This window comes from Lissotriton helveticus, chromosome 3_1, assembly GCF_964261635.1.
Source record: "Lissotriton helveticus chromosome 3_1, aLisHel1.1, whole genome shotgun sequence".
NCBI classification, from domain to species: domain Eukaryota; kingdom Metazoa; phylum Chordata; class Amphibia; order Caudata; family Salamandridae; genus Lissotriton; species Lissotriton helveticus.
Genome location: NC_136061.1, coordinates 1,808,265,063 through 1,808,281,452, shown reverse-complemented (window position 1 = coordinate 1,808,281,452; position 16,390 = coordinate 1,808,265,063). Strand labels below are relative to the sequence as shown.

Sequence of the window (16,390 nt, the reverse complement as noted above, 5' to 3'; positions counted from 1 at the left end):
ACTGTGGGTGAACAAATATAGGGCAATTAACCTCGGCGAGACTAACAATGCAGGGAAAATCGTAGCCTCCTATCTTAAACACAAACAAAGACAGCACACCATCTCATCAATCACTGACTCATGCAACAACACACACACAAGGAGATACTAAGAACATTTAGAGAGTTCTATGTCGAACTATACAAAAATGATCAATCACTAGACCAGGCAGGCTGCACAGCCTACCTAGACAGACTAAATCTCCCAAAGATAACGAACGAAGAAGCGCAGACACTTGGACGAGAAATTAGCTCAACAGAAATTGAGATGGCGGTGAAGTCTCTCAAAGACAATAAGGGGCCGAGGCCAGACGGTTACACGGCCACCTTCTATAAAACGTTCCTTACACACCTGCACCCTACCATGAAAAAAGTGTTCAACCACTGCGATGGAACAGGAGCTGTCTCACATACCATGACAGAGGCTAAAATAATAGTTATCTCGAAGGAAGGCAAGGACACAGTTGCCCCAAAACTACAGGCCCATCTCACTAATCAATGTAGACTGCAAGGTTTACACCAAAATACTAGCCTCAAGGCTAAACACTGTTCTCCCACGTTTGATAAGCAACTCTCAGGTGGGATTCCTAAAGACGAGCATGTCACATGATAACACCAGACTCCTGTGCCACGTACTGGAATGGGCCACCAAGACGGAGAAACCAGCAGTGATGATCACACTAGACGCCGAGAATGCGTTTGATAGGGTATCCTGGCACTTCCTCGAGCAATGTATGCGGTCATACAACATGGGAGAATTTTATACACGGAAAGTAATGGCTCTGTACGAAAACCCCAAAGCTCGAATAGTAGTCAATGGGGTGGTCTCAGAACCCTTCACCCTACAACGGGGGACAAGACAGGGATGTCCCCCTGTCCCCCTCGCTGTTTCTGCTGGCCCTAGAACCGTTGATCAGGGACATCGGGTCCAATAAGGACATGAGGGGGATGACCATCGAAGAGGCCACAGTTAAACTAGCCGCGTACGTGGATGACATCCTCATAGTCACAGAGAGACCCAACTGCTACATCACGGCCCTCATGGACACCATAGGGAAGTACTCAACCCACTCTGGCTACAAGCTGAACAAAGATAAGTTGGAGAGTAAGCCACTAAACATCCACACCACTAGAGAGATATTGGGGAATTCAGGCCTTGCCTGGCAAACTGGGTTCATCAAATATCTGGGCATACATTTCAGCAAAGACCTCAAAGCAACACTCGACAAAAACGAAAAACTACTACTAGAAAAGACAAAGACTCTGTTGGAGGCCAGGTCACCTAAATTCCTGACATGGTGGGGGAGAGTAGAGACAATAAAGATGATGATCACCCCAATGGTCAACTACCTGTCGGGTAAGCTACCGCTCGTACTCACGGTCGAGTTCCACCGTAAAATGGACAAAATGATAAATAAATTCCTTTGGCGGGGGAAAAAGGCAAGAATAAGCCTTAAAAAACTAAGACTAAACAAAAAACTGGGGGGAGTAAATGTGGCAGACTTTAGAACATTCCAAACTGCTTTTCTAGCGAAACAGGGGGCCTACGGGGCCCTGCCTAGCCAGGAGTATATGCCGGTCTGGCTCAATATTGAGAAAGCCATACTAGGCAACCTGGAGCCAATAGCGCTCCTTACTGCCAACAAACAGGCACTAGAAGCAAACCCAATACTCAAAAACACTAGGAATGCCCTGCTTAAAGTGGTCAAAATATGGAACACAGCGTGAAGAACTCAATGTGGGAATCACTATGGGCAAACACAAAAAAATATATAGGGGAAAACCGCTCTCTATAGACACATGGAAAAGACTAGGTATCTCATACCCAGCGCAGCTGGAAGAGGGTGGGAGCCCCTCCTCCTTCAGCATGCTAAAAACAAAGCACAATCTGCCAGACATAGAACTGTACAACGTCCTTAAATTCAAAACAGCCCTGTCCAAAGCGCAACTATCAAAGCACAAGCCCTCAATCATCCAATACATGACGAATGTCAACAGAATAGGACACCAGGTATCACACCTATACAAATTACTACGACCCAGCTCCTCCAAACTTAAAGACAAAACTATTACTTACTGGGAGAAAAAACTCGGCACCACACTCAGCAAGAAGGAACGCCACCTCCTCTGGGCCTCCCCCAGGCAAAACAAAATCTCACTGGCTTTAGCGCAGACTAAATTCTGGCCCCTACACAAAACATACTGGACCCCAGCACGCCTGGCGACTCTGGGCCTGAGCGAAAATTACCAGTGCTGGAATTGCGACAAGGATAAGGGGGACCTAGCACACCTTATCTATCACTGCCCCAAAGTTAAAAAAATATTAGGAAAAAATATTCACCTTCATAAATAAAACATTAGGATGCACACTAATAGCGGACTTTGCTACTCTCGCCACTGCATTCATGACAACCGAGCTAGACTCACAGCAAGACAGCGACCTGCTGGATCTCCTACTAACAGCGGCAGTCAAAATAGTACTCACCAATTGGAAAGACACCTCCAAGGCAACTTTCAAGGGTTGGCTTAACTGGGTGACGTACCTTCGAGGAGCTGACAACACCGCCCTGAGAAACGCACCATTGAGACATCCCAACAGGGGGGTGTGGGCGGCCTTGGATGAGCTCCTAAATCCATATGGCCCGCCATGAATAAATACTAACAAATCTAACAAGGGGCTCTACACCACATCCCCACAGGTTTCAAGACTCTGACGTGAAGAAAGTAAATTTCTGTATGCTATCTCCTTTTCTCCCTACCTTAATTCCTATCCTTTCCCCTTTTCTTACACTACTATCCTCTTACGACAGTGAATAGGGTGCCAGCCAAGCTTATATATTGTGTAACTGTACAACCATTAACATAGCCATTGTGGGCTGCAACCTTGTAACGACTATGCGCTGATGTTATATGTTTGTAAAATTAAAAAAAGAAAAACAAATCAAATTCAAAGCAGCGTCAATTAGCTGGAGGATACTTATTCCACTGTCTTCAAACTACGTACCTCACAATTCTGTTGCTCCATCGATTGGTTATTGCTATATCATTAGTCCAGTGTTTTACATTGATCTTTTTAGAAGGCTGAACAAGCTTTTCAGTGCTAGTGATGATATTCATTTAGATATATAGATGTCGCTGCCTTATTGTTTCTGCCACAGCCCCGTTGGACTGCTTTGCAACCCCAGCGATTTACAAAATGTGATACTGCAATTTACACAATGTGTAATACTAATCTCTTAAAGGTTAGTATGCTTCAGATTTATGACTCAACAGTGGGAACTTGTTCTACATCACTGTGTGTTAAAATGCTAATTGTTTGGGAGAAGAGCATATTGGCCAGTATTCCATGAGGTAAAGGTGGTCTAGTACACTGCGTCTGGTGTCTTAAGGAATGTCAAAGGGTGTGTGAAATCAGGTCTGCTCTACCCACGTGATTTTTCCGAAATACTAGGTGTCTGAGGTCATGCATGCCTCCCATTTGCATCCTAGTTGACCCAGTGGTTACTTGAAAGCCTTTGAAGGATTAGGTGGCCAAACATTTCTTAAAACTGTACCCCTAAAAGGCTGTATTTTTCCAGTTTTCCAATTCAGCCTGCTTTCTACACGTGCTGAATTTATAGTTGATATATTTGCCAGATGCTCCCCTGGCTTTTTTCGTGAGAAATGGTTAAATATGGAAGCCCATTTAATAAACTTCGTCAAAAAAAATTCTTGTTTGGTTTCACATGCCTGAAAGATTAAAAAGTGCATCCTTACTGAGGACCCTAGAATCTCCACTTAGGCACCGGGTTCATCGTGGGTGGGTGGGGAAATGTAACTTTGGGGGAGGTGTTCCAGAGTCCTCAGATTTTTCTGGATGGACGTCCACAAAAATGGTGACATTGCCAGATTCTTGCCACCGTCCATTATTTGCTTCTGAAGATCAGCCCCTTCACGTTGGCTCTTTGGAACACAAAACTAGCCATCTAAAGCAACATCCTTACCTCATGGTCACCTGGAATTCTGGAGAGGCTCAAACTTCCAGACATCAGTATTCTGGAGAGGCTCGAACTTCCAGATGCCAGTAAATTCTTCAAGTCGAAATCCTGTTTTCCTCCCGGTGTTTAGTGTACCTCCGAATAAGACCTACAAATTAAAAACCCATCTTTTTACTGTCTCTGAGTCAATTCGTGTTTTGATATATTGTATGTTGTATTGTTGAATTACTTTATGGGTCTGGAAGGCTTGGCATTTTTATGATTTGTTTGTATGTGCAATCAAATAAAGAACTCACAAACTTTCCGCCATATCGAAACTTTCTAAAAAGAAAAATACCACGTACGTAAACTGTGGCTTTTCAATAAGCGATGCGGTTTAATAATTTTGAACAAATGCTCCTTTTTCACTGTTAAGCACCAATAAAAACTTCTAGTGTAATATGTCACACTCTATAAAACGTGCACTTTTGACTTTAAAACAAGACCTTTGTACTAGCTCCTATTTTGCTAAGAGAAAAGTATAAGTATCAGTTGGTTGATACGGTAAAGTTATGCACGATAAAAGCAAAACCTTAAGTTGCTAGATGTTGCACAGGCCTGAGTAACTAGACACCAGAAATTGCAATTTACCACTTACGTTTTTAGATACAACCTAAGATCATAGAGCGGAGATTTACAGATTGGAAAGCATTATTAATCTACTTTTTTGTTGTAGTTTAATTTGATCTTTCAGGTGAAATATTTAAAGTTTAACAAATGTTGTTAATTGTTTTATTTTTATGAATTGGTGACATTTGCCTGTTCTCTTTATCCCAACTATTATTACGAGATATTTGACACCTATTGAAACAATCTCAATGAATGTGAGTGAAGCTCATAGAAAGGTCGTTTCTAGAAAACTAATAAAAATGTACATTTTGCTAGTGCTACAAATTCCTCAGGTAATTCCACCTTAACACGATGTGCATCACTCAAATGAATCAAAATTCTGTTTATATGTATGAAATCAAATACATTGATGTTTACAAAAAGCACCATTTAATATGCATGTTAAAATCTCATTCTAGATACTAAAAAGCATCAATTCAATTCACTACAATTTAATTTCAGCAGCTTGTTAATGTATTTGCATAAAATATTAATTACACTGTCCACTTACATGCTTTTGCCTAAGCACAAATCAATAAGGCAATCACACATTGTTGTAATGCCTGAAACCTTTACCCATCACAAATGTAACAGACTATTTCTCTGCAAGTTTAGCTTCTCTGTTAAACACTGATGCAAATGTCACCAATGTGGGAAAAGCCAGTCAGTCAGAAATACTTTATTTCGACTTTAAAAGAGCCATAAAAAGTTGTACAAACACAATTTCATTTGAAAACAGCACATCCACATATACACAATTTACAGATTTAAAATGATCAGTATCTACTACGAATCTTAACAGCGTTAAAAAGGTAATTTAAAAAATATATGAGCTCAACTGTTCCTAGGGAGAGTAAAAACTCCATTGCCAATTTGTAATTCATAATCCCTGCAGCAAGTAATAAAGGACGAATAAACTGTTTCCTCTGGGGCGTGTAAAGTCTACAAAAGAGAATAAAGTGCAGAGTGCTTTGAGGTGAACAATTGTCACACGGACAAACAGGGAGTGAGGCAAACCACGTGCCTCGGATAGGAAAAGCGACAAAAAAAGTACAGTTTTTAAATGTAAACTTGTCAGCAAAAATGTCCTTCTTTCGTTTGAGTCAATTTGCAAGTACAGGGCAGGCTCTCTCTGCAGTTGTGAGAGGCGCTCTGGCTGACCAGTCATACTGCATATAGGGCCAGCCTCCAAATAGCTTTGATAAAAAAGTGACTTTATAGTGACCGGTGTGGGAAAAGCATAGAACTTTGCAACTTTGTTAAGTTTGCACATTTTCCACAGACCTCTGCAAGGAAAGACAAAAGCTTCATGCCTGCCACTCCCATGGTTTACTCTAAAAACGTTTAGCTCTTAAAAACTCTAAAACCTGTAAAACCCTGTGTGTCGCTCCTGCCCTGCTACATTTGAGGAGATCAGAATCTCTCTCGTCTTCAGTCACACTTGTAAATCCAGGTCAGAACCTATAAACAAATCGAGTTTTGACTTGAAATTTATACATGGGCATCTCCTTTTCCTCCGTTGATTACTCTGTTTTTCCCTCATTTTCAACAGAAATGTCTGAGATCTCACCTCATGCCCTCCAACTAGGAAACATCCTTTAAATCATTGATGCATCTTAAAATATCTATTCTATTAAACAAACATAACACAGCTGCCTCCTACCAAAGTAAGTTTCCATCTACTATTTTGCTTTCTTCCACTTAATATTTTGTTACTTGTAGGGTGCATATCTTTTCCTTTACTGCCTTTGTTTTGATCACCCTTACAAAAACATAGTGTTATTATTCTTCTACCTATCTTTCCTGTCCTTCAGTAATTTCGTCTAAATTACCATTTTCGAGCTCCCAAGTGTTTAACCTCAGACTACTACAGTTCTTTCCTCCTTTCTCTCCTAGGTTACTCCTGGCCTGTCCCAGTTCCTAAACATCACTTCTCCTTGGCAGTCTTTCCTTCCCCCTCCCGTATCAAATTTACAATATTTTGATATTCTCTGAGGTGAGGGATTCGGTCATTGTAAGATAATATTGTACAGATACTGTTAACTCCTTATCCAGTTCTCTTTCCCTTCACTGTGATAATGATTTTGGAGGACTTAAAAGATTTATATTTGAAGGTAAACAATCGCATTCACTGCCTGCTTTCAGTTATAATAATCTGTTATGTATTATGCAAATTAGCTTCTAGCAACTCAATTGTAAACATATTTTGAGGATTTAAGGTTCCCGAAGCAGATCTTCCAAAATAAATAAGAAACATAAGAAATTGTGCTCACTTCTACTAGTTCCATCTGAAACTTTAAAATACAGGGTATCCATGAAAATCTGGATTTAGCAGTACAATTTATGAAGCTGAATTGCAGGTGCTAGCAAATAACTAGTAGTGTACCTAACAAACAAATGTTAGTTTTCTACATATTGCTATGCTGCTGCTTTATTTACTAACTAATAAGAGAGAATCACAGATAATAATACCAGCCAGTGATGGAAATATTCTCTCCAAAGTGAGTTGACAGCATTACGTAGGATTAGGACAGCCTTATCCACAATCCCCGGATAGACGGGTAATAAAAGGAAAAAGTCACGGTTCACAAGTTTGCAATTATGGTGGTCTACACAAAAGTTCTACTTCTTAAATAGTGCCATGGCAACCACTTCCAGTGAATAACTATCCTGAATTATGCGTTCTCCACTTAGTTGGAGCTGCAATTATCAAAATTACACTCTCCAAGAGACTACAAATAAGTAGTTTTGGAAACAGGAGAGAACTTTAAAACTAGCATGTAGCCAAGTCACAACAAAAGTAATTTGTCTATATATCTAGCTTGATCTCATTTTCCACCTATGTGGGACTTGCTCACAGACATATTTTTGTCAATTTTGCCAAAAACTCAAAGTACGACCCAACTTCACCCTTCTTCCCATTCTCCTTTTCGCCCAAATCCCAGAAGCAGCCATCTCCAAGTACAGGTAGCATATGAAGGTAGTCCACCACACACAAAGTACAAGAGAAGAATTTAAAGGGAGAGACAGGCATGAAACAAACCTGTTTATATGGGACCAATTAACCTCACTCCCAAGTGAAGTAACCACCAAGTACTTTCTATGGAATGCATAGGAATCAGCCCATGTAGCTGTCCAACTCATTTTCCTAATGGTGAAATGCTTTGCTGAAAGCTATAGATGTTGTCTTCACTATGTAAAAGTGAGAAATCGAGACACACAAACTCAAATCCTTCATTCCCTCCTCCGATACCTTCTTTCATGCCCCTCCTAGCTCTTTATAAGAAACTAACATAACAATGAGTTAATGATAGCTAGTAGCACAGGAAACAAACTACAACTAAGTGCTTTCACACATTTTTACTCTAAATAAAAGTGTAGAAAAAGTCTTATGCGCTTTGTCCTGTCAGCATTGGTATCAATGTTGGGAATGATCTCTCCAGGGAACCTCTCAGGAACTTGGGGAACATACAGACTGGATGGCACATTTCTTATACAACCTATTCAGTATGGTATTTAATCATGAAAAAAAGACCTTTAGCTGAAAACAATTTTAAAGAAAAAGTAAATTGTGTCTGTACTTCGCACTGAAATGGACAACTGCATAAAGACTTGTTGAAAATATCTATCATTGCAAAAATAATTTCAATGGAATGGTCCCTATTTACAACATTTTATTCATATATTTTCCAAACATTTTATTTAGAAATGTTTTGAAAAATAACCCAACCTCAACATGCATCATACAACTGACCATAATACAAACCTTAATTTTCTCAGGCCTTGTACATAGTCCTTATTCTGTCCCCAACCTAATCTGAACTCGATCCTAATCAATACCCTCACATTTGCCTGAATTTAGCTGTATCCTTGGTGTTTTTCCTTGCATTACCTTGACTAACCCACATTCTTATATTAGCCTGTACTGTTATCTAAATCCTGTCCCTGACCCTAACCCTAGGCATGACTATAACTTGTATCCTAACTGTAACTCTAAAACCAAGCCTAACTGTCCCTCATCTTGATTCTGTCGATCTCCTTCATGGTTTCCTAATTTCAATTACATGTATAATCTGATGTGTATTTCTTTTGTTTCTTCACTGAAACGGGTTTTCAAGTAAATCTTTTCACAGTAATCTGGGATAAAATTAAACTTTTCAGAAATAACCGCTACAATCAACGAGAGTATAAAGGGGGAAATAACCGTTACAACACATGCCATTACCCCACATTTCGTTACAACGGGAAAGGCTTGCAGGGGGTAGAAGGTGTTGGATTTAACGCCAACATCTTCCCTACTGTTGCACACACTGGAGTTGGAATAGTAAATTATACTATTCCAACTTCCAGCGCACCCACAACAGCAAGTTGGGGTAAAGGTATGCATTGTAACGGCATGTGGGGTAATGGCATGCGTTGTAACGTCATACAACCATATAAAGGACACATAATAATACATAGCTTTCATTGTGCCCATTTTACCTAATCTCTTTAGATGTTTATGACTCAAGGAGTGCCTCACGCTTATCGAGTTCTCTGACTAACCTGGTCACCACAATACAGTCAGCCTTTGGGTGCGAAGGCTGTGCATTAGAATTGATGAAACTCGATTGAGATTGCACTTGTACAGATTTTTGTGGACCATTAATATCTTTCTCTGCTAAAGAGAATTACTCATTTACAGATTTTAACTACAATTTTAATTATCTAAAATGGGTGAAGGGAATATTACCTATTGCACAAACAATGGGAAAGGTGCATTTACTCAATTTCTATTTTAGTGATTTGTACTAAGCATTGGCTACCCAAATAAGATTTCCCATTGCTACAGGGAAATTAAATATATCAGCAACCAGAACAATCACGGCCAGTTAGTACAGCCAAGTCTTGAGTTGCATACAAAATAGTTCCTCAGTAGGGCTGAGAGAAAGTTGCAGGGGAAGGGAGTTCCATAGTTTGTGTCAGGTGACCAAAGGAATTTCCGCCATGTCGGGCACTGTGTACAAGAGGTCCCTAAATCAGACTGAGATTGGCAGAGTGAAGGGATTTTAGAAGGGCAGTAGAGAATAACTAGGTGCCTTTGATAATGACAGCTCGCTGTAAGCAAAGAAGAGAGTCTTAAATATAATGCGCATCACGGTCGGCAAGCAATGCGGGTCAATTAGCTGGGGGTACTTAGGGATATGGCCTAGAAGCCAATAAAGGGCCAAGTTTTTATTCCAGGAGGTAGGTTGGGAGTCGGACAAAAACACCCCGAGATATTTAAAACCATCCGGGACCACCGTAACAGCGCTTGTCCAAGTACCGAGCCTGCACTTCCGCGCAAAAGCCAAAGAAACTATTTGTGGGTGTTCGCGTAAAGGCCAGAGTTCTCACCGAAGATTTGCATAATGCGGAGCAGGCGCGGGCCGGGTCAATTGGGGCTTGAAAAAAAAATACATATGCGATCAGAGACTTCCCGCGACCACTCGAAACCTTGTACCCGGGCCTCCATTCATATCCATGCCGCGAGTGGTTCCATGGCAAGTGCAAAAAGTTAAGGGGATGGGGGCATCCCTACCTTGTGCCCCTACCGATACAAAACGGCCACGAGGCCGCATCAGCACTGAAACAGTGATGTCAGTGTATAAGAGGCGGATATATTGAAGAAGTCGGGCCCATATTAAGACGTTGTAGGAGAGCAAAGAGATGGGTCCAGCTAAGGGAGTCAAAGGCCTTGTCGAATTGGCAAGAAGGTGCGCAGCCTGCGCATTTAGTCGGTTAACAGAGGCGATAGCATTGTGCGCACGACGGATGTTGTCTGGTGGCACAACCAGGCATAAACTATGAAAAAACCTCTCAACTGACCTATCTTATTATTTCACAGATTGGTATAACTCAAAAAACGTTTTTCTTCAGGGACAACGCATAACCATATCACTGTATACAAGAAACAATGATTATCATTTGAGTTGCATTTTATTTATCATTTGTTTCTTTTGGTATATGAATTTTTTCAAAAAAACATTTTTATATTTTTTAATTTTTACCATACAAAACAGTGATTAACAATTCATCATTTCCATATTAAAGAAAATAACTAATAAGAAAATGTATACATGACAGAATATATACATGTGTTCATATACAACCCCCACAAAAACAATGAATAAAAAAAAGCCAGGTAAAAAAGCTTTATACACTCACTCATATCAATCTTACCATACAGTCTACTCATATGCACACCCTCTCACATTCTACAGAGAAAATCTAAAAAAAAACAACAGACAGAAACTGAGTTTTATGGGCCCAGATAAGAGGTATTATTCAGATATTGTCCATGGTCACATACAGACATCTGAGAATTCCACTGAGGAGGACCCCTAAGAAAAGGATATTTAATAAAAAAAATTGTGGATGGTGCCCATGGACAATATCTGAATAATACCTAGTAGCTAGTAGCAATCTGAGTGGGGTTTACGAGCTCCTCACCAGTCAGGCCACAGGATTTCGTGGAGAATCATGGGTCGGAGCGTCTGTTGGCATAAGTGATGTAGACGGGCACTAGATTTGTCTCCCCACTGATAAATCGGGCTGTGCGTAGCAAGCCAATATGTCTTAGCTTCGTCCAGCAAATCGCTGGCATGAATTTGTTGTGTTATGGAAACCGACGTTCCAAATCAATGATTTGGGCCTCTGTCTGGATGAACTTTTCCAGACACTGCCTCTGACGTACAGTACAAAAGGCAATGTCCTCCCCACTTAGTGTTAGCTTCATGGTCACCCAGAGAGTCCCGGGTGCCTATGTTGTGGAAGAAGTATTCAGTAATGGCGATATACATCTGGCAATGAAATTGATCGTCCTGCAGTGGCCATGACGAGAGGCGCCACAGGGTGGGATACGCCCGGGGCCCAGGTCAATTGTTCCATCAGATTCTGTGACCGGGGTGGAGGGGCATATTCACAGACCAGAGTGAGATGTTCACCATATATTGTGCCTGTCACCACTGTATACCTACCCTAAAAATCGGAACAAGTCCGATCATGCATAAACGGCACCCTACTGTGAATTAAGATCGCTACACCCCTGGATCCTCCAGTGAATCCAGAGTGGTAGGTCTGGACAAAACCAAAGCACGCAAGACAAGGTGTCTTATTGCCCAGTAGGTGGGCTTGTATCATGAGTATGTCAGTGTTCTAGCGCTTGGCCTGCCGCAATGTGACCATCTCTTGATCTCATCTAGCAGGACACGAACATTCCAGCTAACAATAGTTAATCGCCGGTGTCTGTCATATCGGGAATCTAGTATGTAAATTGACCAACCTGTGGGTAGCATGATAGTATTGGACTCTGTACAGGTCTAGAAAAACAGTGACATTGGAAAACAACATACCCCCACCCCCCAAAAAAACGGTCACCCCCATTACCTCAATAGTGATGAAGCATCTATTGCGGTATGGCAGGCGTTCCGTCCCCAATGGGGGTAACGATCCGCTGGCAATCAATAGATCCCCAATAAACGTGGTGTACATTAAAGTGTTTACAGTTCCACCAAAATGTACGGGTTCGTGCAGCCCGAAGTATCGGCCACTAATATAAAACAAATCAGGAGGTTGCTGATCTTCCGTCATCACCCTGCGAGAACCGCTGCGATTCCAAGACCTCTTCCTAGATCTCGGCTGGTGGTGCTGCTTGCCACCGGTCCTGGGAAGGTCCCGGCCAGACCCCCGGACGAGGCGTTGGAGTTCACTCCGGAGGGAACATGGGGCCGCAGTCTAACCGATTCATCCGTCCACCTGAACACCTCCTCGGGTGACTCGAAGAAATGTGTCCATGGTTTGTAGGAGACACGCAAGCAGGCTGGAAATAATGAGTACTGAATCTTCTGCCCGCGCAGCCGGGCTTTGGCCTCTGCAAAGGACGGTCTGCGCTGTTGGACAATTTTGGTATAGTCTGGGAAGATCATAATGGGCTGGGAGGCATATATAAGGACCCCCTTCAGCCTTGCACGCTGGACGATCACATCTCGGTCCATGTAATTAAGCAAGCAGTCAATTATTGCTCAGGAGCGCGCCCCGGAGGCAGTTTCTGCTGCAGTGCGCGATGTGTCTGTTCAATGATGAAGCATGGAGACAGGGACCAGTCTATAAGCCACTTGGTCAGGAATTCCACTACGTTATTGTTCTCACAGCCCTAGGGAAACCCCACAAAGGGAAGATTGTTCCTACGCGGTTGACCCACCACATCTTCAAACCTCGCAGCCAGGCCATGCACCAGGGACTCCAGGGTGGACACCTTCTTTTGAAGAGTATTAACTGCCTCTTCTGCTGTAGACATTTGTGACTCGGTTTCGGTTATTCTCTGGACAGCGTTACACAGGTCTTGGCGGAGGAGCATAACGTCCGATCCAACTGCGCCTATTTTGGCCTCAAGGGTATCCCTGGACTGCGTGATAGCCGCCAACAAAGCAGCGTTATCGGGGCTTGCGTTCGCCATGCTCTTGGGGGCGGACTAGGCACCTGAACTGGCATACTTGTCCATGGTAGATTGCTTAGAAGCGGCGCCGGAAGGTTTATCTTTAGCCATGTTACGCAGGTCCAAAAGGTGCACCACCCAATCTGTAGCCAGTGCAGCGTGAGAGCCGGAACAGCGTACGTATACAGCCAGTTTCACCAAGTCTCTATGCAGGCACCCCGGGGTGGAAACCGGGGGGAGGCCGCACGCCTCCACGAGAGAGTCAACATACCAGCAACGATGCCCCAGGTCACTCACAGCCTCCAGGCAGCAGGCCTCCCCCGTCGGACACATGGAACGCCCACACCATCTTCGGGGCACAAGTCCAACTGCGGTCGCCTCGGGGCATCAATCAGCGCAAACCAGCGATGGGGCTACCTACGGAAGGCCAGAGCAATTTTATCATGGCGTTGTGGCAGGATTCATGAAGGAGTAGTGGCCGGCTGCGGGGAGCTCCATTAAGGCCCGTCCGCCATGTCGGACCGCTTGGCCACGCCCCCCCTCCCTGTGTTATTTACTTTATAATTGTTAGAATGTTTATTGCCACGCGCGCTCTGGTGATTCCCTTCAAATGTGTTGCTGGACAAGGTCTCCGTTGTGAGGTGCGAGACACAATCACTGAATTCTTTCAACACAATGAGGGTACAGTGCAACACTATTCTACACGATGGGACGCATTTAAAGCCTACATCCGAGGGGTATGCATTGCAAAGCGCTCTGGAGTGCTGCAATCAGTAAGTGGAGTACTAACGCAGGCAGAACAAGCGCTAAAACTGCTCAAAACTGAAATGCTTGCAGGAGATCACCCTACACTTCTAAATAGAAGGGCTTCATTAATGCAGGAATTTAAATACCTGCTTCACCGCACAACTAAGTATTTAAGCAAGCACGCTCGAGCACGGGCCTATGGCCAGAGAGAGAGACCTGGCCGCACCCTTGCCAATACTTAACGCCCTCCTTATCAGGTGTCAATGATTTTGTCCCTCCACTTAGAAGACGAAACCACAGTCAGAGCAGAGGATGACATAATTCGCACATTCACACAGTACTACACACAATTATACACACCAAAATGTACCGCTACCTGAGAAACCATTGCGAACTACCTTGCGGAGATTACCATGGTTTGGCTAAAAACGGGGCAGCAACAATTCTTGGCTGCACCTATCACATGCGATGAGATTCCCCAAGCAATAAAGATCTTAACGGCAAACGCGCCCCCGGACTAGACTGTTTCACTGGAGCCTTTTATAAAGCATATAAAACTGAACTAACCCCATATCTCCTCGAGGTATAAGCAGAGGCCCTGTCAAACGGCATTCTCCCTCAAACAATGCAAGAAGCAGTCATAGCCCTCCTATTAAAATCAGACAAACTGCCAGAACATTAAACATCCTATTGGTTGTTATTATTAAATCACAACAACAAAATTTTAGCCAAGGTACTAGCTACTAGCCGGTCTCTCCTAATAAACACAATCATCTCCCCACTACAATCGGGCTTTGTTTCCAAACGCTCCATGTCCGTAATCGTGCAAACAATATTCGCAGTCCTTAATCAAATCAACTCTGAACTACCCGCAGTTGCAGTCCTACTGGACGATGAGAGCGTTCAATTAACTGGAGTGGCCCTTTTTACTAATAATGTTGAGCAAGCTTGATCGTCCTAAGGGCCTCTGTGACCTAGTCAGACTATTATACGCGGATCCTATAGCGTCTTTAAAGGTAAATGGCACCATTACAGACCAGTTCCTACGGTCCCGTGGTACGCTGCAGGGATGCCCGCTATTCCCTTTACTATTTATAATAGCTTTGAACCACTTGCCCGACAATTACAAGAAAGCCACTTAGCAGGAGGACTTAAATTCCAAAGCAGCCCACTGTTACCATCACTATATGCAGATGACATTATGCTGTTTCTCAGAAATCCGGAATCCAACCTTTACTCTGTGCTTAGAGAGCTGATCCACTTTGAGGCGCTATCTGATCTTACGATTAACTGGACTAAGTCTGAGATTTTCCCACTAACAGACGCCACAGTCTAGACTCCTTTAGACTTCCCTCTCCAATGGTGTATCGATCCCCCCAAATATCTCAGTGTCTACCTACATCGTCAAAGTTCTGAGGTGATAATGTTGAACGCCGTCCCTGCTGTAGATAAATTAACTGCATTAATTGAAAAATGGATAGAGCTCCCTTTATACGTGGCCGGTAGAATCACGATAATAAAGATGGTAGTCCTTCCCATTTTTAATTTTTATTTTTAAACATCGCAATTGCGCTAACTAGCACATCTTTTAATAACCTTCGAAGTATACTCATTCGACTAATATGGGCGGGTAAACACCCTAGGATTGTCTGGAATACCCTAACTTTACCCTATCGACGCAGTGGTTTTAGAATACCGGATTTCTATCTCTATTGCCTAAAAGCGCAAGTACATTTTACCTACAACTGGTATCATTACGATGCATTACTCCACTTCCTTAAGCCTGAAAGTTCCCAAATCCACCATTACTCACTTGATACACTCTTACTGCTCGGATTACCCAGAAGTATCTCAGACATCCAAACAATTGAAACTACATGCTGTGCACATACTAAACTCCAAAGATACATCGGTTATGAAAACTTGTACTCTTCATACATTCCAATATAAGACAAAACACGGTTACCTGTCGCAACTGAAATACTCACCAAGTGCCTCTGAAGCCTGGTCACCAACTACTGCACATTGCAGAATGCAGTTCTCAAAATCAATCGGCGCATTGTTTTCTCTCCCCCCAACCTCGTGGTGGGGGGGGAACTGAAAGCCATGTTGCAAATTCATAAATCTCAATGTGTCTCCATTGCCACCTACGGTTCTGAAATCTGGGGGGTTACAAACTGTGAAACTTTACAAACTGAAGAAAATAGATTCTGTAGGAGACTCTTGGAGTACCAATGTCTTCTGATATTTGTCACAAAGAGTTAGACCTACCATACATAAACTGATTTTATTAGAGTGAAGCCCTTACTTTACCGGTTATCTGGAGTAATGAGAAAGTAACATTTACAAGAGGTATAATAACTGACTGCCTTTCCTGTGATAATGGTCTCCGAATTCCGTGGTTGGCATATATGAAATCTGAATTAGGAAAAATCGGCATGCCTAGGTTTTTTATAGAGACAGATTAATCTCCTGCTTCAATAAAAGGGAAGTAGCCACAGCCATTTATGAACTAGCACGGGAAA

The 16,390-nt window shown here is 42.7% G+C and overlaps 1 long non-coding RNA gene across 1 annotated transcript in view; it reads right to left on the bottom strand.

The window, feature by feature from the left end:
* Window positions 1-16,390, bottom strand: part of LOC144823837 (uncharacterized) — a 70,057-nt gene that overhangs the window by 39,288 nt on the left and 14,379 nt on the right. The window contains exon 2 of the long non-coding RNA XR_013608840.1: window positions 4,022-4,163. This is a non-coding gene — a long non-coding RNA (uncharacterized LOC144823837). The remainder of the gene's footprint in view (window positions 1-4,021; window positions 4,164-16,390) is intronic.